Source organism: Mesoplodon bidens (assembly GCF_964165515.1).
Source record: "Mesoplodon bidens genome assembly, chromosome: 17".
Classification (NCBI taxonomy): Eukaryota; Metazoa; Chordata; class Mammalia; order Artiodactyla; family Ziphiidae; genus Mesoplodon; species Mesoplodon bidens.
This window is the reverse complement of record NC_138174.1, coordinates 77,775,624-77,793,822: the sequence shown is the minus strand read 5'-3', so window position 1 is coordinate 77,793,822 and position 18,199 is coordinate 77,775,624. Positions and strand designations below refer to the sequence as shown.

Below are 18,199 nucleotides of genomic sequence, written 5' to 3'. Positions count from 1 at the left end.
CTACAGTAGGGTATGTATAAATTAATTGAATGTAGATTATATCATCATTTAGTTTCCAGACATTTTGTAAAGTAAGCCGTAATGCTCTTGTCCTTTCCTACTGGCAGAAATCTGCAATAGACAGAAAGCAACCAGGATGACTCCAGTCTGAACTCAGATCACGTGAGACTTTAATCGTTGAACAATTAAAAGCAGTTATACCATTGAAATGTCGTGATCCAGCATCAAGGTCATAAACCATATTGCCGCTATGAACTCCAGAATACAATTACACTGTTATCCCTAGTAAAACTTGTTCTGTTGATCAGTGTTTTAGAACAGGTGATAAAGCATTTTGACTAGTTGGTCTAAATTTTGATCACTCAGAGGTGGTTGCTTCTCCAAAAAATAAATGGCACACGGGCCCAAGGCGCACCAGCTTCAGTAGTTGTGGTACACAGGCTCAGTAGTTGTAGCCCACTGGCTTAGTTGCTCTGTGGCAAGTGGGATCTTCCCAGACCAGGGATCGAACCCGTGTCCCCTGCATTGGCAGGCGAATTCTTAACCACTTCATCACCAGGGAAGTCCCAGAATCGCAGTCTCCCTTTTAGTATATCTTAAGCCCAAAGAATCCATGGAGAATTGTTACAGAAAATAAGACAATAAAATATTGTAAGGACTGTGACAGAAGCATATAGTACACAGTTCATATAGACACAGCCCAAGCAGTTACAAAGTATATTAAAAGGGAGGCTGCAATTTATTATTTTTATTATTATTTTTATTATTTTTATTATTATTTTTATTATTTTTTAACATCTTTATTGGAGTATAATTCCTTTACAATGATGTGTTATTTTCTGCTTTATAACAAAGTGAGTCAGTTATACATAAGCATATGTTCCCATATTTCTTCCCTCTTGCATCTCCCTCCCTCCCACCCTCCCTATCCCACCCCTCTAGGTGGTCACAAAGCACTGAGCTGGTCTCCCTGTGCTATGCGGCTGAGGGAGGCTGCAATGTTAAAAGAATAAGATAAATTATACCCACAAACTCCCAATCTTTCCTGAAACGTTGCAATCTGGAACCCTATTGTAGGAAGCAGAAGATTCCAGGAGACATTCTACAAATGAAGGACTCTAAACCCTGTGGTTGGATAAGGAATTCTGGAAGGAAGGTATCCTCACCCGAGGAGAGCAGGTTCCTATACTTGTCTAACATCACATACCTGGACAGTTCCCACTGATCTTGGTCCAGGCATTGCCTGTCCTCTTGAGAGAAAACTATGGCTATATCCTGGAATGTCAGCAGTCCCTGAAATTAAAAGTATACATACCGTGTGGCCACGGGAAGAGTTCATAATGTGACCCAAGAAGAAAAGAGCAAGTTAAGAGAACTGGTTTTAATTTAGAAGTGTCTTCAATTACCCACTTATATATATATATATATATATATATATATATATATATATATATTTTTACAAAGTAAGTTTCTCTATCTTATTTCTAACTACAAGAAAAGAGTGTGGCATGTGATCCACAAAACCAGTATAGAGACTATACTTATCTGGAAAAGAAATGATAAAATGATGGTTTCAACACAGGCATATGCATTTTTGAGTGTTTTATTTATATCAAATTGGATAAAATGTGTGTATTTCTCAGACAGAAAAGACGTGTCGAGGTAGAAATGTACCTTTCAACTATTCATGGGTACACAAGTACACTGGGGAGATTGTAAAAGTTCAGATTGTGATTCAGTAGGTCCGGTGGGCCTGAGTTCTATTTTTTTAACAAGCTCACTTTTAACTAGTGATGCCACAGTCTCTGATTCATTAACGACAATTGTGAATAGCAGAGACATAATTAGAAAGGTAAAAATTCATATTTAATTTTGAACTTAAAGTGTTTTATGGATTTTACACCTTTAATAGGATAGTAAGCACAGCAGCAACAATCATTTGTGAATATTTACTATAGACCGTGTATCTTTCTAACTTTGTAGTGTAGGACTCCAGGAAAAATGCCTGGGCTGCGGTCACAGTGGGCGGGGCCCTCAGGCCGGGCCGCCCCTCCAGGACCCCCGACGGGGCCCTGCGCTCCTGGCGGCTCCCTCCCCCGGCGCCTCCGTCCCTCCCAGAAGGCCTCGGGGCAGAGCGGTCCCACCCGCTGCGCCCAGAACGGAGCCCGCGTTTCCGCAGAGCTGGAGCTCCCGGCTCGGGGTCTCTTCCCTCCGCCTTCACGGAACTGCCCCGGAGCCCGCGGCGAGGGCGGCCTCACTGACGCTGCCGGCTCTGGAGGGGCCCCGGAGGCCGAAGCCGCGACAGTCGTGCGGACGGCGGGCCGGGTAAGTGGGCGCCGACCCTCCGCCTGGTACGGTGCCCTGGCGGCAGGGCAAGACCAGCTTCTGAGGGGCAGGGGTTCGCTGCCACCCGCCGCTGCTGTGCAGAAAGGGCGGCCCCCAGCGTCTGGTCCCGGGAACTTCGGTCCCTCCTCTCGCCCCTGCCCTCGGCCTGGCTCGCGGGGCCCAGTGGGGCGTGGGGAGGGGGTCGGCCTGAGTGTCCTGAGGGGAAACGGGGCAAGGGAGGCGCAGGGCCCGGCTGCAGCGTCAGCGCGCCTCCCCCCGACTGCGGGGAAGGCGGCTGAAAACTCCTCCCGAGGCTCGCAGGCCCCTTATTCAGCGGAGTCCCTCTGCCCTCCTTCCTCCCTGAGCTAAAGGACCGGGGGGAGGGGACAGGGCAGGGCACTGGCGCAGGTAATGGGGACCATCAGCAGGTGATTGTTAACTAAGGAAAACCGGCTCTCCCAACGTGAGGAATGCAGCGCTTTTCTTTGTTTGCGGAGATGCCAGAGGCTGGGCTCCCTGAATTCCTTCCTTTCATATGCACCTCAGCGCTCTGGGGCCTGCATTCTGTATTTGCATATCCTGAGATCCTCAGGGCTCGCGGCTCACACTGGAGGGCTGCAAGGGCTGATGACTGTGATATCCTTTGTTTACTGAGATGGCAAGAAATATTCCATTTCTCACCGGCTTGAGGGGCACAGAGTGAAAAGCGTAGGAGAATCTCACTCGGCATGTACTTTGGTTTACACATAGATAATATGTACACTTAACTGTGCTACTAGAGGTTCTCAAGTGTGATCAATTGTACTACTGCCCTCTATGGATGCATTTCATGAATATCATAAGATACATGCCTATAGAATTGACTTAATCCATTTAAATAGGATAATGGTTTTTAAAGGAAACATAATAGAAATATAACAAAAAACCCCTTACCACTAAAGGCTGGGTCTGGAGCAACCTAAATAAATGTTCCATTGTTAAAATTTTGAAAGATGTATTCAATAGAAATATCAACAAAAATGACAAATAATGAGGGCAGCAGAATGTTGAAATGTTCTATCTTTATCCTTAAAGTGGCAGAACATCATGTATTAGTAGGCGCTAGGGGCAGAAGATGCCTGATTTTATACCTTTGTCATATTTGTACAGTTGTTTCAACAAGTAACTTAAAGACCAAATGGAAAAAAAGGAGGTTTGTGCCTGAGATCATGTTGATGTGAAACCAGGGATGGCCACCTTGTTCCAGGTGAGTTAAGTTTACCTGGCAGGTAGACCACAGAGCTCCTGAGAAGCAAGGGTTGGAATTTTTCTGCTGGGTGCCCCTTAGGTTCTGTGACTTGACTGATTGTGAGTCATGTTTCGGGAAAGACCTGATCACAGGAAAAGGGTGGGGAAGAGTGATTTGGGGAGCAGCTAACAACATGCATCACGGCTCATGGCTTGAATGAATTTTAAAGAAACAGGAAAACAAATGCTTCTTATGGAATCAGAGAATGTCCAGCCGGACAATCCCAGAAAATGAGGAACACCCATCCCATTTTCCAGATGAGAAAACAGAGGCCCAGCAAGGTGAAATCCCTCACCCAAGTTGCACCCGTCTCTCCTCCCCACTACATGGTTCATGAAAGCACGACTTTTCCTGTCGTGATCACTGCTGAACCCCAAAAAGGACCAGGCATCTAGCCGCTGCTCCAAAAATTTTGGTTGACTGTAGGAACAATGCTATTTCTTTCTTTCTCACTCTTATTCAGGATTGTGCCAAGAACTCCCCAGGCTGCAATGTAATTCGATAAATGTAAATATTAATTGAGTTTTGTTGTGATGAGGACTTAGGCTTTGGAGGTAACAGACTTGGTTCAGATCTTGGTTCTGCCACTCAATAGCTGTTTGGCTTTGGGAAAATTACTAAACCTCTCTGAGCTTATTTCCTCCTTTGTAAAGTGGGGATAAATGTATCTGAGCCAGCAGAGCACCTGCATGAGAGATGTGCACTAAATATTGGTCTTTCTCACTCTCCCACGCCATCTCTGTGCTTCCCAGAGAAGTTGTACAGAAGGATATAGTACTTTTTAAAATTAATTAATTAATTAATTAATTTTTGGCTGTGTTGGGTCTTCGTTGCTGTGCGCGGTCTTTCTCCAGTTGCGGCGAGCGGGGGCTACTCTTTGTTGTGGTGCGCGGGCTTCTCATTGCAGTGGCTTCTCTTGCTGCGCTTGTTGTGGAACACCGGCTCTAGGCACACGGGCTTCAATAGTTGTGGCCTGCAGGTTCACTAGTTGTGGCGCATGGGCATAGCTGCTCCGCAGCATGTGAGATCTTCCCTGACCAGGGCTCGAACCCATGTCCCCTGCGTTGGCAGGCATATTCTTAACCACTGCACCACCAGGGAAGTCCAATATAGTACTTTATAAAGAGGGGTTTTAATTGATTTCAGATAGTGTACCTGTTTCTTGTAGAAAAGATTTTTCCACTATAGAAACATTAACATGCAATAGCACTACAAATGCAGTATTCTATGGGTTAGATATTATCAGTAAATTTTATAAGTAATTGGGCAAAGGCCAAAGCACTAGGTACTGGGGAGTAAGAAGTCTCAAGTCTGGGGTGCCCCCCCACCCCAATTTCAAGAGCAGGGTGTGTTTTTCAAATCCATATTTCATCTGGTCTTTGTTTCTCATCCATCCTCTGTGTCTGCCTTTCACAAAAGGCTCAGATCCTCCACTTTCACACCCTCCTGGCTGGCTGTGCCCCAGCTCCCGTCCTGGAACCTCTGCACGCATGGGTGTGTCTGCTCTCCCTGGGCCTCACCAGCTTTGCCAGGGAGCTGCTGTATCGTGCACTGCTAGCTGTACCCCAGAGTGCCTAGACCCTTCTGGTACATGAAGTACACCCTCATCACCATGAGTGCACGCCCATCCCCTTACCTTATATCCTGCCTCTAAGCCAGGCTTGGGGGTGACTAGTGTGCATTCAGCTATGTGAGGTGCTGGGATCAAAGTGAAGTTCCCAACTTTTGAAGTTGCAGGCTTGAGGGGCACACAGTGATTTAAAGTCGGGTCACCTGACCTAAAGGGGGGGCTGATTGCTTTAAAGCCAGGGCAGCTGACTTAAACCCTGCGTCCCTCCGCTGCAGGACGAGACCAACTTTGGCGCTGCTCGGGTTTGCTCCAAGCCAGCACTGCTGTGCAGGAAGAGCTTCCAGTAGTGCCTTAGTGCGGGGGGGACTTGGTCCGTTGTCTTGCCGCTGCCCTCAGAGCGGGACCACCTGCTCTTCTGGAGGAGAATCAGGGAGGGGGAAGTGCAGAGTCCCGGCTGGAGTTGCGGCACCCCTTGTCTGATGGCAGGGAAGGGGGGACGGGGCTGTGTGGTGTCCTGGGGCTGGACTCACCAGGTCGACTCAGCCTCTCAGCCTCCTAACCTCACCCCACACACCCCACAAGAGTCTCCAATAATATGTAATTGTGCCTTAGGTTCTCGGTCTTCAAACTCATACCCAGGCTCCCAGGTCCCTTGATTTAGCCAATTCCTCTGTGCTCTTTCTTCTATTAGATACAGTCCCAGAGGGCGGGGCTGGGGGATGGGACTGGAGGGACCCCGGCAGCACTGGCCTAGGCTGACTAAAGAGATCCAGGGCCAGCGCTATCACACATGTGCGAGGACCCTTAAGGCACAATCGAGGGGGCCAGTTAGAGGCAGTCCTTGTTGCCTCAAGTGAGTATGGATCACTGTTGGGTGGGGAGCATGCTGACCCCTGAGAAGTACTGTTAGAAGGATGTGTTCCTCCCTCGGCTTCAAGGACGTGGGTGGGCTTCAGGGCTCCATTTCCCCTCCAGACCTCCAGGGCTGACTGCACCCCAGCGGCCTTGCAGACCTGGCTTCCTGTCCCAGAACTTGCCAGGCTCCAGAAGAATCCAGACTGCAGAGATGGTGCTTGAGCGCTCCAGCTTAAGAAGTGCTGTCCCTGGGGACCCAACAGTGGAGGGAGGAAGGGTGAAGGGAGTAGGGGGGTGGGGTTGGGAGGGGTGGCTGCCCTGGGAGATGTTGAGAGAGAAATATCGCCCCCCACACCCCCTGCTCCCTGCAACTGACTGACCCACTGATGCCATAGGATCTCAGGCCCTTTTAGTCAGAGATGCCTCGGTTTCTTTACTCCTGCGTTCAAAACTATGCAAAACCAACTCTTCATCCTCTTGCTGCCTGGCCAGGACTTGTAAAGCACTGTTCTTTTGGAGCACTCGTTCCCTAAACTGCAGTTTGGAGCTGTCCCAGCTATTTAAAGGTGTTCTCCTTAAACTGAGACTAAATCCTACTCTTTTGGAAAAACGCCCTGCACTTCCGAGGAGATCATGTTTTCTGCCCATTCCTTCCTTCTACTTCCCTCTTAAGAAGCCCTGTGCTCAAAGGGCTTGGTGACTTATTTTTTGCTTGATGTCAAAAAGAAACCTTCCCCATGCACCACAAAAATCTTTCCTGGAGCATAGGTGTTTCAAAACCATGACCGTGTTTTGCAGTCAGTATACACTGGGTAGACTGCCTAGCAGTCCCTCCAAGAGCCAGAGGTGAGCGTAATCAACTTATCTGATTGGATGCCCTTCAAGTTTAGGAAGGTCCCATTCTTATGCCCCAGCAGATAAGACAGGGCCCTGGATGGCTGTGGCTGTGATTAGGTAACTTCTGATGATTTTATTTCCCTTACTGAGCTGCTGCTTCTAGGTTAAATTCATTTTATTACCTGTCCTTTTTTTTTTTTTTTTTTTGCGGTACGCGGGCCGCTCACTGTTGTGGTTTCTCCCGTCGTGGAGCACAGGCTCCGGACGCACAGGCTCAGCGGCCATGGCTCATAGGCCTAGCCGCTCCGCGGCATGTGGGATCCTCCCGTACTGGGGCATGAACCTGTGTCCCCCGCATTGCAGGCGGACTCTCAACCACTGCGCCACCAGAGAAGCCCTACCTGTACATTTTTAAAGAAAGACTGAAAAAGTCACTGTAATAGGTCAGGGGTCTGAGCTCAGGGTTAGTGAAAGGTACTCACAGGGAGGAAGGTGGATAAACATAGGTGCGTAAAATAGGAGGGTTGGCAAGTACAGCCAGGACGACCGGGTTCACCGTACGCACTAATAAAGGCCAGAATCTCCTCATTTATCTCTGGTGGGAAGTTCTGATGGTTTCTCAGGATCAAACTCAAATCATATTCAAACTAGGGGGCTTCCCAGAAGGCGCTGAAGCACCGGCAGAGCCCACCTGTGCTCCCACCTTGGCACTCCAGGATCAGAGTTGGGTTTGGAGATGGGGTTGCTGTAACCCCAAGGAGGTGAGCAGAGAGGAGGAGTTGATTACCGGTCTCCTCTGACTCTCTGGCCCAAATTGCCTGGCTTCACGGGGGGGCAGAGTTTTGCTTTGAGCAACTTATGGGGCACTTCCAGACTGGTGGGGTTGCCCAGTGGCCCGACAGTCTGACAGGCTGGCTGCGGTGTGACCGCCCTTTGTTTCTTCAGAATCTGTTCATCAGGAGGTGCATGGTTGCGGAAGCCCATTCACCGCCCCCCACCGAGGGCGATGGCACCTTCCCTGGCTTTACCCTATGATCACCAGGTACTTGAAATGAATGCAAGGTTTTTGACTTCAAGGAAGAGCTCACATAACCCCTTCTGCCTCATAATGTGTGGGATTTACTATAATGGAAGGACATTATAAAGAACAGGTAGAAAACCCACCTGTTGGTCTCCATGTAGGAGTTTATTTTGCATGAATCTCTCCTACACGAGCAGATAGCAGAGGTTTATTTTTGTTCCCGTGTGTGTAGTTGTGGCAGAGGACATAGGTATGGTGGTTTGAAGCCCTCAAGGAAATATTCTCAGAATTCTCAAGACTTCTCTTGATTGGAACCGAAAGAGACCTGGAAAAGGAGGAAAAGCAAAGGAGGAGGGAGAACGAATGGCTGTTTCTCAGTAAATTCGCCTTCCTGGTTGATTTTTCTGTCTTCTCATTTCTTTTAACTTCTATATATGTCTAATGGAATGATGTAGAAAGGCTGATTTTTATGCTTTAAAAGATTTTACATCACAAAGAAACTAGAAGTGGCTAACAGAACTTATTCACATCAATGTTACATAGAGACTTTGATATTAAATTTGTATACTAAAATGGGTTAATCCAAATTTTCTCTTTCTTTTTGAGTGAATATTTCTAACATATTTTTGTAGATAATAATTTATCCTAGATATACAAAATTGTGAGAATGGGTACCATTTTTCACCACTTAAATGATTTCTTTTAAATGAATAGATCATACACTTTAAAGGCCAATGTTGTCTTACATGTTGTTTTTTAATTCCTTGATTTCCAAAACTTGTGTTTATTTAATTGATTTCTATCTAATAATCTCTCTCCTTTATTGTTTCTTACTTTATATTTTATTGATCTATAGTTAATTTACATTATTATATTAGTTTCAGAGGTACAACATAGTGATTCATAAATGTTTAGGTTCTTCTCCATTTATACTTATTATAAAAGAGTGGCTCTATTCCCCATGCTATACAGAACGTCACTGTAGATTATTGATTTTATACATAGTGGATTCTTCCTCAGAATCTCCTACCACTATTTTGCTCCTCCACCCTGTCTCTCCCTGCTGGTAACCACTAGTCTGTTCTTTAATCTGTGAGTCTGTTTCATTGTTGTTGTTGTTGTATTCAATGTTTTAGATGCCACGTGTAAGTGATAACCTACCAGGCTTGTTTTCTCTGCGGCTTATTTTACTAAGCATAATACCCTCCAAGTCCACCCATGTTCTTGCAAATAGCAACATTTCATTTTTTGCTGAAGTCATCATAAATATCATTTTTTTATCCCCTAACCTATTGATGAACACTTAGTTTGACTCTATATCTTGGCTATGGCAAATAACACTGTTATGAACATTGGTGTGCAGTTATTTTTTTTTAAATAGTGTTTTTGTTTTCTTCTGATATACCCAAGAGGGAAATTGCTGGATATTATGGTAGTTCTATTTTTAGTTTTTTGTGGAACCTCCATTCTTCTTTCCACAGTAGCTGCACTACTTCACATTCACATCAAGAGTTTACAAGAGTTTCCCTTTCTCCACATCCTCACTAACCTTTGTTATTTGTGACCTTTTTGATGACAGCCATTCTGACAAGATTGAGGTGATATATCTCATAGTTTTGATTTGCATTTTATTGCCGATTAGCTATGTTTAGCATCTTTGTGCATTCTGGCTGTCTATCTGCATTTTTTCCTTGGAAAAATGTCTATTTAAGTCTTCTCATTTTTTAAAAAAATATTTTGGGTGCAGTTCTGATATTGAGTTGTATGTGCTGTTTCTGTAGTTTAGATATGAACCCTTGCTTGGTCATCTTTTTGGTGTTAACCTCTTATCATGTGCAAATATTGTCTCTCCTTCAGCAGGTTGTCTTTTCATTTTGTCTTTGGTTTCCTTTGCTGTGCAAAATCTTTTAAGTTTAGTGAAGTCCCATTTGTTTATTTTTGCTTTTGTTTCATTTGCCTTAGTAGACTGAACGCAAAACTGTTGCTATCATTTATGTTGAAGAATGTTCTGTATTTTCCTCTCGGGGTTTTATGGTCCTACATTTAGGTCTTTATTCAGTTTTGCATTAATTTTATATACGGTGTGCTAAAATACTCTAATTTTAGTCTTTTCCATGTAGCTGACCAGTTTTCCTAGTACCACTTATTGAAGAGACAGTTCTTTCTCCATATTGCCTGCTTTGTCATAAATCAATTAAATATACGTGTGTGGGCTTATTTCTGGGATCTCTATTCTATTCCAGTGATCTTTGTGTCTGTTTTTGCTCTGGTCTGATGCTCTTTGATTACTGTCGCTTTGCAGTATAATCTGAAGTAAAGGTGCCTGATGCCTCCAGCTCTGTTCTTTCTCAAGATTGTTTGGCTATTTGGGGTCTTTGTGTTTCTATACAAATTTTAAAATTACTTTTTCAAGTTCTGTGAAAATGCTTTGGTATTCTGATAGGGATTGCATTAAATCTGTAGATTGTCTTTGGCAGTATGGTTATTTTAACAGTATTAATTCTTCCAGTCCATGCACCTGCTATATTTTCTCATCTTTTTCTGTTGCCTTCAACTTCTTTCACCAATGGCTGATACATTTCTGAGTACATGTCTTTTACCTGCTTAGGTGTGTTTGTTCTTAGGTATCTTATTATTTTTAGTGTGATTGCATATGGTATTGTTTTCTTAATTTTTTTCTTTCTGACATCTTTGAGTTTTGTTTTTTTCTTCTTTTTCTAATTCCTTCAGGTGTAATGTTAGGTTGTTTATTTGATATTTTTCTTGTTTCCTAAGAATAAGCTTGTATCACTATAACTTCCCCCTGTGAACTGCGTTGGCTGTGTCCCATAGATTTTGGATCACTGTGTGTTCATTTTCATTTCTCTTGGGTATTTTTAGAATCCCTCTTTAATTTCTTCACTGTTCCTTTTTTCCCCTTTTATTCATCTGTGATGTGAGGACTACCTTTAATATGATGTTTGGATTTCTTTCAGTTGTGTGTGTGTGTGTGTGTGTGTGTGTGTGTGATTATTTAAGTTGCTGAGCTCTTAGTTTCACGTGGACACTAACAACCCTGCATTGTTAATCTTCTCCCCCACAGTTACTGAATTTGACCTTATATTTTACATCTACTTGTTTTGTGTGTCCCTTAACTTCTTATTGTGAATATAGATGATTTTATTACTGTTTTCTTTCATCCTTCCTATTAGCTGTGTACGTGGTTGATTTACCTCCTTTGTTGAATATTTGCCTTATCCAATGAGGTTTTTCCGTTAGTAAGTTTCCTTTTCTAATTTTTATGTTTCAGTCATGGCCTTTTCTTTTTCACTGAGAAAAGCCCCTTTAAGATTTCTCATAAAGCTGGTTTGGCGATGCTGTGCTCTTTTAGTTTTGCTTCTCTGTAAAACTTTAGATCTCACCATCAAATCTGAAGGAGAGCCTTGCTGGGTAGAGTATTTTTGGTTATAGGCTTTTCCCTTTCATGACTTTAAATATACCATGCCACGCCCTTCTGGCATGCAGAGGTTATCCTGAAAAGTCAGCTGATAACTTAATGCAAGTTCCATGTTTGTAACTTGTTGCTTTTCCTTTGCTCCTTTTAATAGTGTCTTTTTATCTTTATTTTTTTGCCATTTTAATTACAATGAGTCTTGGTGTGGTCCTCTTTGGGTTGATCCTGTTTTGGCCTTACTGTTTTTACTGGACTTGGATGTCTGTTTTCTTTCCCAGGTTATGGAAGTTTTCAGCTCTTATGTCTTCAGGTATGCTCTACACTGCTTTCTCTTTCCTTTTTGCTTCTGGGACCAGTATAATGCAAATATTAGTACACTTGATGTTTCACATGTCTGTTCAACTTTCTTCATTTCATTTTAATCTATTGTTTTACAGTTCATCTTCAGTGATTGCCAGTACTCTGTCCATCAGTTTTCTGATTCATTCCTCTGTCATTTAGTCTACAGTAGTTTCCTTTTAGTGTATTTTTCATTTCAGTTATTGTATTCCTCATCTCTGTTTTGTTGTTCTTTAGTGCTCTAACTCTTTTTAAAAAATTCTTCCTTCTTGCTCTGGTCGTCCATTCTTCTCCTGAGTTCTTTGATCATCTTTATAGTCATTACCTTGAACTATTTTTTGAGGAGATTGGCTACCTCCACTTCACTTAGATCTTCTTCTGAGTTCTTATCTTGTTCCTTCATTTGGATCGTGTTTCAGTGTCACCTCATTTTTCTTAACTTGCTGTTTTTATTGCTATGTATGTAGTATGTTCGTTACATTTCCTGACCTTCTAGAAGTGGCCTTTTGTAGGAGAGGTCCTATGTGTCCCAGAAGCCCACTGTCCCCTGGTCACTAGAACTATATGTTCTAGGTGTACCCCCTATGTTGGCTACTTGGGCTCTTCTATTGTGGTGGGCTGACTACTGTGGGTGGTCTGGTAGGCTTGGCTGCCCCCAGACTGCTTGTTTGACAGACTCTGCCTTGTATGGAGGCTGTCTGTGCTGCTTGGTGAGGCTAAATCATAAGGCAGTTGGCTGCACGACTCTGTGGGACACCAAATCTAGTGCTGGTTCACTTATGGGTAGAATTGCAGTCCAGGTGATATCAGGGCTAGTGCCCAGTCACTGGGGTGATGCTGGCTACTGGGAGGAAGACACAGGTCCTGAGTTCTGGCTGCAGGGCCCAGGAGTCTCAGAGTTGGTGTTGGATCGCTGTTCCTGACACAGCTGTCTGCAGGGTCTGGGGTATCCCTAATCTTGTGCTGTCATTCTGATGGGCAGGGTCAAGACCCAAGTGAGTGCATGGCTGCTTGTGGCCTGCAAGTGAGTGTTCTGGTCACACAGGCTGCTGGGCTGTGGTATTCCTGGAGCTGGTGTGTACCTGTTGGTGTATGAGGCTGATCCCACTGCTAGAGCAGATTTGCTGTTGGGTAGGTCCAAGCTCCATCCAGTCCCTGTGCAGTAATCACCTGCCGACGGTGAGACTGATTCCAAGGCCAGAGCAGGCTCACTTGTCAGAGGGGCCAAGGACTCTGGGGCTGGTGCCTCTCCACTTAGGTGTGGAGGCTGGTCCTGGGGCTTTTGGTTGCTGGGCCCATGTCCAGCGGCAGCTGTGCATTGAGAGGGTCTGAAAGCAGCCTGTTTGCTGGTGGATGGGGCTATGCCCCTGCTCAGTTAGTTGCTTGGCCTGCAGCATCCTAGTACTTGTGTCTATAGTCTGGTGGAAATGGGTAGGGCTAGACCCTGAGGCTAAAAAGATAGAGGGAGGACTCTGAAATAATGCTTGCTGGTACCAGTGGCCACGAGGTAGAAGGAGCTCCCCCAAGTGGCTGCTGCCAGTGTCTATGTCCCTGAGGCTGTGCTGTAGTTGCCTCTGGACTCTCTGGGAGACTCTCCAAGATCAGGAGGTAGGTGTGACCCAGGATCCGTTCAAATGAGTCATACCTGAGGTTTCTAAGGAGTTATATACACAGTTGCTATTTGGATTGCTTGTTGATGAAGATAAGTGGGAAAACTAGAGTTGTTTCCAAGTGTAGGTAAGATATAATGAGAGGATGGAGGTGGGAAGTAGGGAGGCCCAGAGAAAAGTGGGAAGGTCATACTGGGCCAAGATGGTGGTAATATCCAGCAGAATGGATGGTAGGGCAGACTGTGGTTTCATCTTTTTTATTTCGGCTCCCCACCTCATCCTTAATAATTCTTTGGCAATATTTCATTGCTCTGTGATGCAGGTACAGAATTCGAGTGAGGAGACTACACCCTCAGGGTCCAGCTGTCTGAGTCCTCAGTGTGCTTCAAATGATGGAGAACTATTGCTTCTTTATGAGAAGAGTTAGTACCTCGTAGCTAAGCTTTAGCTGGAGCTTATGCAGGATTGATTCCAACTTATATATACTGTTGGCATGGAGGTTCCTCCTCCTCTTTTCTTGACCATTATGAAATGAATCTATACTTCTCAATATTTGTGTATATCAGATAAATACATTAAGTAAAGGAATCTTATATATTGCTCCCTGCATAGTTTGCTCTTTCTTGTTTCTCTTTTACCTTTACTAAATTAGCACAGTGAGAGACCGTGCAATGTTCTAATCAGGAGAGATTAGAACATCATATTTCTAGAGAGGTTGGTTGGACAGAGCAGGGGTCCCAGTGAGAATCAAAGCTTCTGTTTCTACTTGGAAGTGTACCTGTATAGAGTAGAGGGCTCCAGGAAATATCCTAGAATATTGCAATGTCCCTGCGGGAGATCATTAAGAGAGGCAGGATCTGGTCCCAGATCACTGTACTATGACATGTTTGTCAGTCATCTGGTGTGAGATTCTCAGAGCCAATCCCATATGGTAAGGCTGAGTGCAGAGTATGAAGCACCTGTGAAAGCCTTTGATTGAATGTTAAAGATGAAGCTCTGATTTTGGGGAGAATTTTCTTACCTGACTGAATGTCACCCTTCTGTGGGGATGAGATTCTGTGCTTTTCTTCTCTTGATGACCACTGACTGAAAGTCATTAGAGGATCATGTCTAGACAGCATTCTTTATTTAATTTCTTAAAGAAGAAAACATAGAAAACATTTTTATCCACTTTCAAATTGAGGATCAAGGGGAATGACATCAGTGAAAATGTCACAGTAGGGAGCTCTAGCTTGTGTCCATCACCAGAAACACTGACATACGTGGTAAAACCTGTCAGAATGATCTTATCAACACATGTAAGTTTTCTTTTCTTTTCACCCTGTAGATTCATCTTTCACTGAAACTTAACTTACTACAAGATGTGGAGAATAAACAGGGAAGTAGAAACTGCATTTCCTGATGAGAGAATCACTAAGTCACATTAGTTGTTCTGAGCTATGTCTTACTCACCGTGACTGTAATTAAAACAAACAAACAGGGCTTCCCTGGTGGCGCAGTGGTTGAGAGTCCGCCTGCCGATGCAGGGGACACGGGTTCGTGCCCGGGTCCAGGAAGATCCCACATGCCGCGGAGCGGCTGGGCCCGTGAGCCATGGCCACTAAGCCTGCACGTCCGGAGCCTGTGCTCCGCAACGGGAGAGGCCACAACAGTGAGAGGCCCGCGTACCGCAAAAACAAACAAACAAACAAACAAACAAAACACTTTTTTTTGGTAAGTCAGTTCTGACATTTCCTCGTTAAAGACAAAGTAACAGATACAGATTTAGATCTACCAGAATTGAGCAAAATGTTGATTGTACCTGTGCTGCATATATGAGCATGACCTGCTACAAATCTTCATTATACTGATTGCCACAACTGACAAATTCACTTTGGCCACTCCTGATATGTTGCATGTAAGGAATGCATAGGACACTAACCCCAGCTGGTCACAGGTAAACTCTGCCACGTGGATTACCGCATGTTTTCCTGCTGGAAGACCACACATTCTCGAGTATCATGACTGCAGAGTATGTGGGCTCTTCTTTTTTCTGGATAAAGGTTAGATAATCACCTAATTTTATGAGAAATATATAAATTGTATTTGCATATTCTTCAGGTTTTTATTTATCCATTCTCTTTCAAGTCCTAAGTGCAAATATTAAAGTGATTTCCAAGAGGGTGGTAAATAAGACAGCTACGTTTATACTCCAAAATTAGCAATAAAGCATAATACAATTGTAAATGCATTAATGTGTGATTAATATGTAGATACTATGTAAATGCAATTTTAGTAATGCTTTGTGGAGAGCTTCAGAATCTAGGGATTTAAAAAAAAAGAAGAAGGAGTTTTTGAAACTCTCAGGGAATTATATAGAAGTTTTTGTGTCTATAATTATCAATCTGGAATAATGCATTTTCTCAGAAATAAACTAGGCATAAAATTGTAGGAAAAAACTTCATGAAATGAAAGAGCATGTGAGATGGGCATACAAGAAAAAGAATATTCTCAGAGAATAATGAACAGTGTGAAGTTCAGCAGAAGTGTAATACAGATTCAAAGAGTAAAACTTTGGAGAGCCTACTTATGAGTTCCTCATATTGCATCTTTGGAGAGACGGTAGTCATTTGAAATATGATGTTATAAGATGACGTTAACATACTTAAATACTTTCGTTTAGAAATGACCACTTAGAACCAGAATAAATGAAAGAGAGCACAAAATTATGTTTTTGTTGATTTTTGAAGATCTCAGGTGAGTGCTGATAATTTAAATATATATGATGTCAGGCTTCCCTGGTGGTGCAGTTGTTGAGAGTCCGCCTGCCGATGCAGGGGACACGGGTTCGTGCCCCGGTCCGGGAAGATCCCACATGCCACGAAGCGGCTAGGCCCGTGAGCCATGGCCGCTGAGCCTGCACGTCCGGAGCCTATGCTCCACAATGGGAGAGCCCACAACACTGATAGGCCTGCGTACTGCAAAAAAAAAACAAAAAAAAAAACACACAAAAAAACATGGTGTCTTTCACTGCAAAATAAAGGAACTTTGGAGGATTCCTGGAATGAATGTCAATATTATGACAATAGTATGAGTGTGTTTCATGTTTGGTAATTACAATCATTGTTGCTTTTGCTGTGGTCATCCATTTACAATGTTTGGTGTCAGTTGATTTTTCTCTGGTAAAAATAAAATACAGTCTGTGTGTGTGGAAAAAAAACATACATGATGTCGTGATAAAGTTGTATGTAATTTGAGATCTGGCAAAAAGCATTTCTTTTCTGTAATGCTAGGATGCTAATTGAACATTTTTGCAAGAAAGAGATTTCAGGATGCAAATCTCGTGTCTCTAAGTTAGGAAGCCAGTTCATGATGGAACATTCTATTAAACTTGTGTGAGTGCAGAAATATTTCTTTGGAAGAAAGAGGTCATGAATCCCTTTTTAACGGTTAGTGGTTTATAGTATACCGAATGAGCAAAATGGGTATTTCTGAACTTTAGAAAAAAATAATATAGTTTTTCTGCATTTATATTATGCAGCTGATGTAGAATATCAAAAATTCTTTATTTTGAAAAACAATGTAATCAATTTGACATAATTCATATATATTGAACCTGTGGTACACACACACAATAAAACATACATTCAAAAAATCTTTTTCACTTAAGAAATATTTTCTAGTGTAGTTGATTTACAACGTTGTGGTATTTTAAAATACATGTTTATTAGAGTATAATTGCTTTATAACACTGTATTAGTTTCTGCTTTACAACAAAGTGAATCACCTATATGTATACATATATCCCCATATCCCCCCGTCTTGAGGCTCCCTCCCAGACTCCCTATCCCACCCCTGTGGGGGACATAAAGCACCGAGCTGATCTCCCTGTGCTATGCGGCAGCTTACCACTAGCTCTTTTACATTCGGTAGTGTATATATGTCAGTGCTACTCTCTCACTACGTCCCTGTGTCCCCTTCAGCCCTGTGTCCTGAAGTCCGTTCTCTACATCTGTGTCTTTATTCCTGCCCTGTCGCTAGGTTCATCAGTACCATTTTTCTGAATTCCATATATATGTGTTCACATACAGTATTTGTTTTTCTCTTTCTGACGTACTTCACTCTGTATGACAGACTCTAGATCCAACCACCTCACTACAAATAACTCAATTTTATTCCTTTTTATGGCTGAGTAATACTCCATTATATATATAGGCCATATCTTCTTTCTATGTTCATCTGTCGATGGACATTTAGGTTGGTTCTATGTCCTGGCTCTTGTAAATAGTGCTACAGTGAATATTGTGATACATGTATCTTTTTGAATTATGGTTTTCTCCGGGTATATGCTCAGTAGTGGGATTGCTGGGTCATATGGTAGTTCTATTTTTAGCTTTTAAGGAACCTCCATATTGTTCTCCATAGTGGCTGTATCAGTTTACATTCCCACCAACAGTGCAGGAGGGTTCCCTTTTCTCCACACCCTCTGCAGCCTTTATACATTATTGTATTAATTTCTGCTGTGCAGCAAAGTGATTCAGTCATATATATATATATATATATATATATATATATATATATATTCTTTTCCATTATGGTTTATCAGAGGATACTGAATATAGTTTCCTCTGCTGTACAGTAGGTCTTTGTGGCTTGTCCATCCTATGTAGAATAGTTTGCTTCTGCTATTCCAAAACTCCCAATCTTTCCATCACTCTCTCCTTGGCAACCACAACTCTGTTTTCTATATCTGTGTGTTTGTTTCTGTTTTGCTGACATGTTCATTTGTGTCTTGTTTTCGATTCCACATGTAAGTGATATTATATGGTATTTGTCTTTCTCTTTATGACTTACCTCAGTATCATTATCTCTATGTCCATCCATGTTGCTGCAAATGGCATTATTTCATTCCTTTTTATGTCTGAGTAATATCTATTGTATA

The 18,199-nt window shown here is 43.1% G+C and overlaps 1 long non-coding RNA gene across 1 annotated transcript in view; it reads left to right on the top strand.

The window, feature by feature from the left end:
• Positions 1-1,493: 1,493 nt before the first annotated feature.
• Positions 1,494-18,199, top strand: part of LOC308605186 — a 56,563-nt gene continuing 39,857 nt past the window's right edge. Inside the window, exon 1 of the long non-coding RNA XR_014013619.1 lies at positions 1,494-2,325. This is a non-coding gene — a long non-coding RNA (uncharacterized lncRNA). The remainder of the gene's footprint in view (positions 2,326-18,199) is intronic.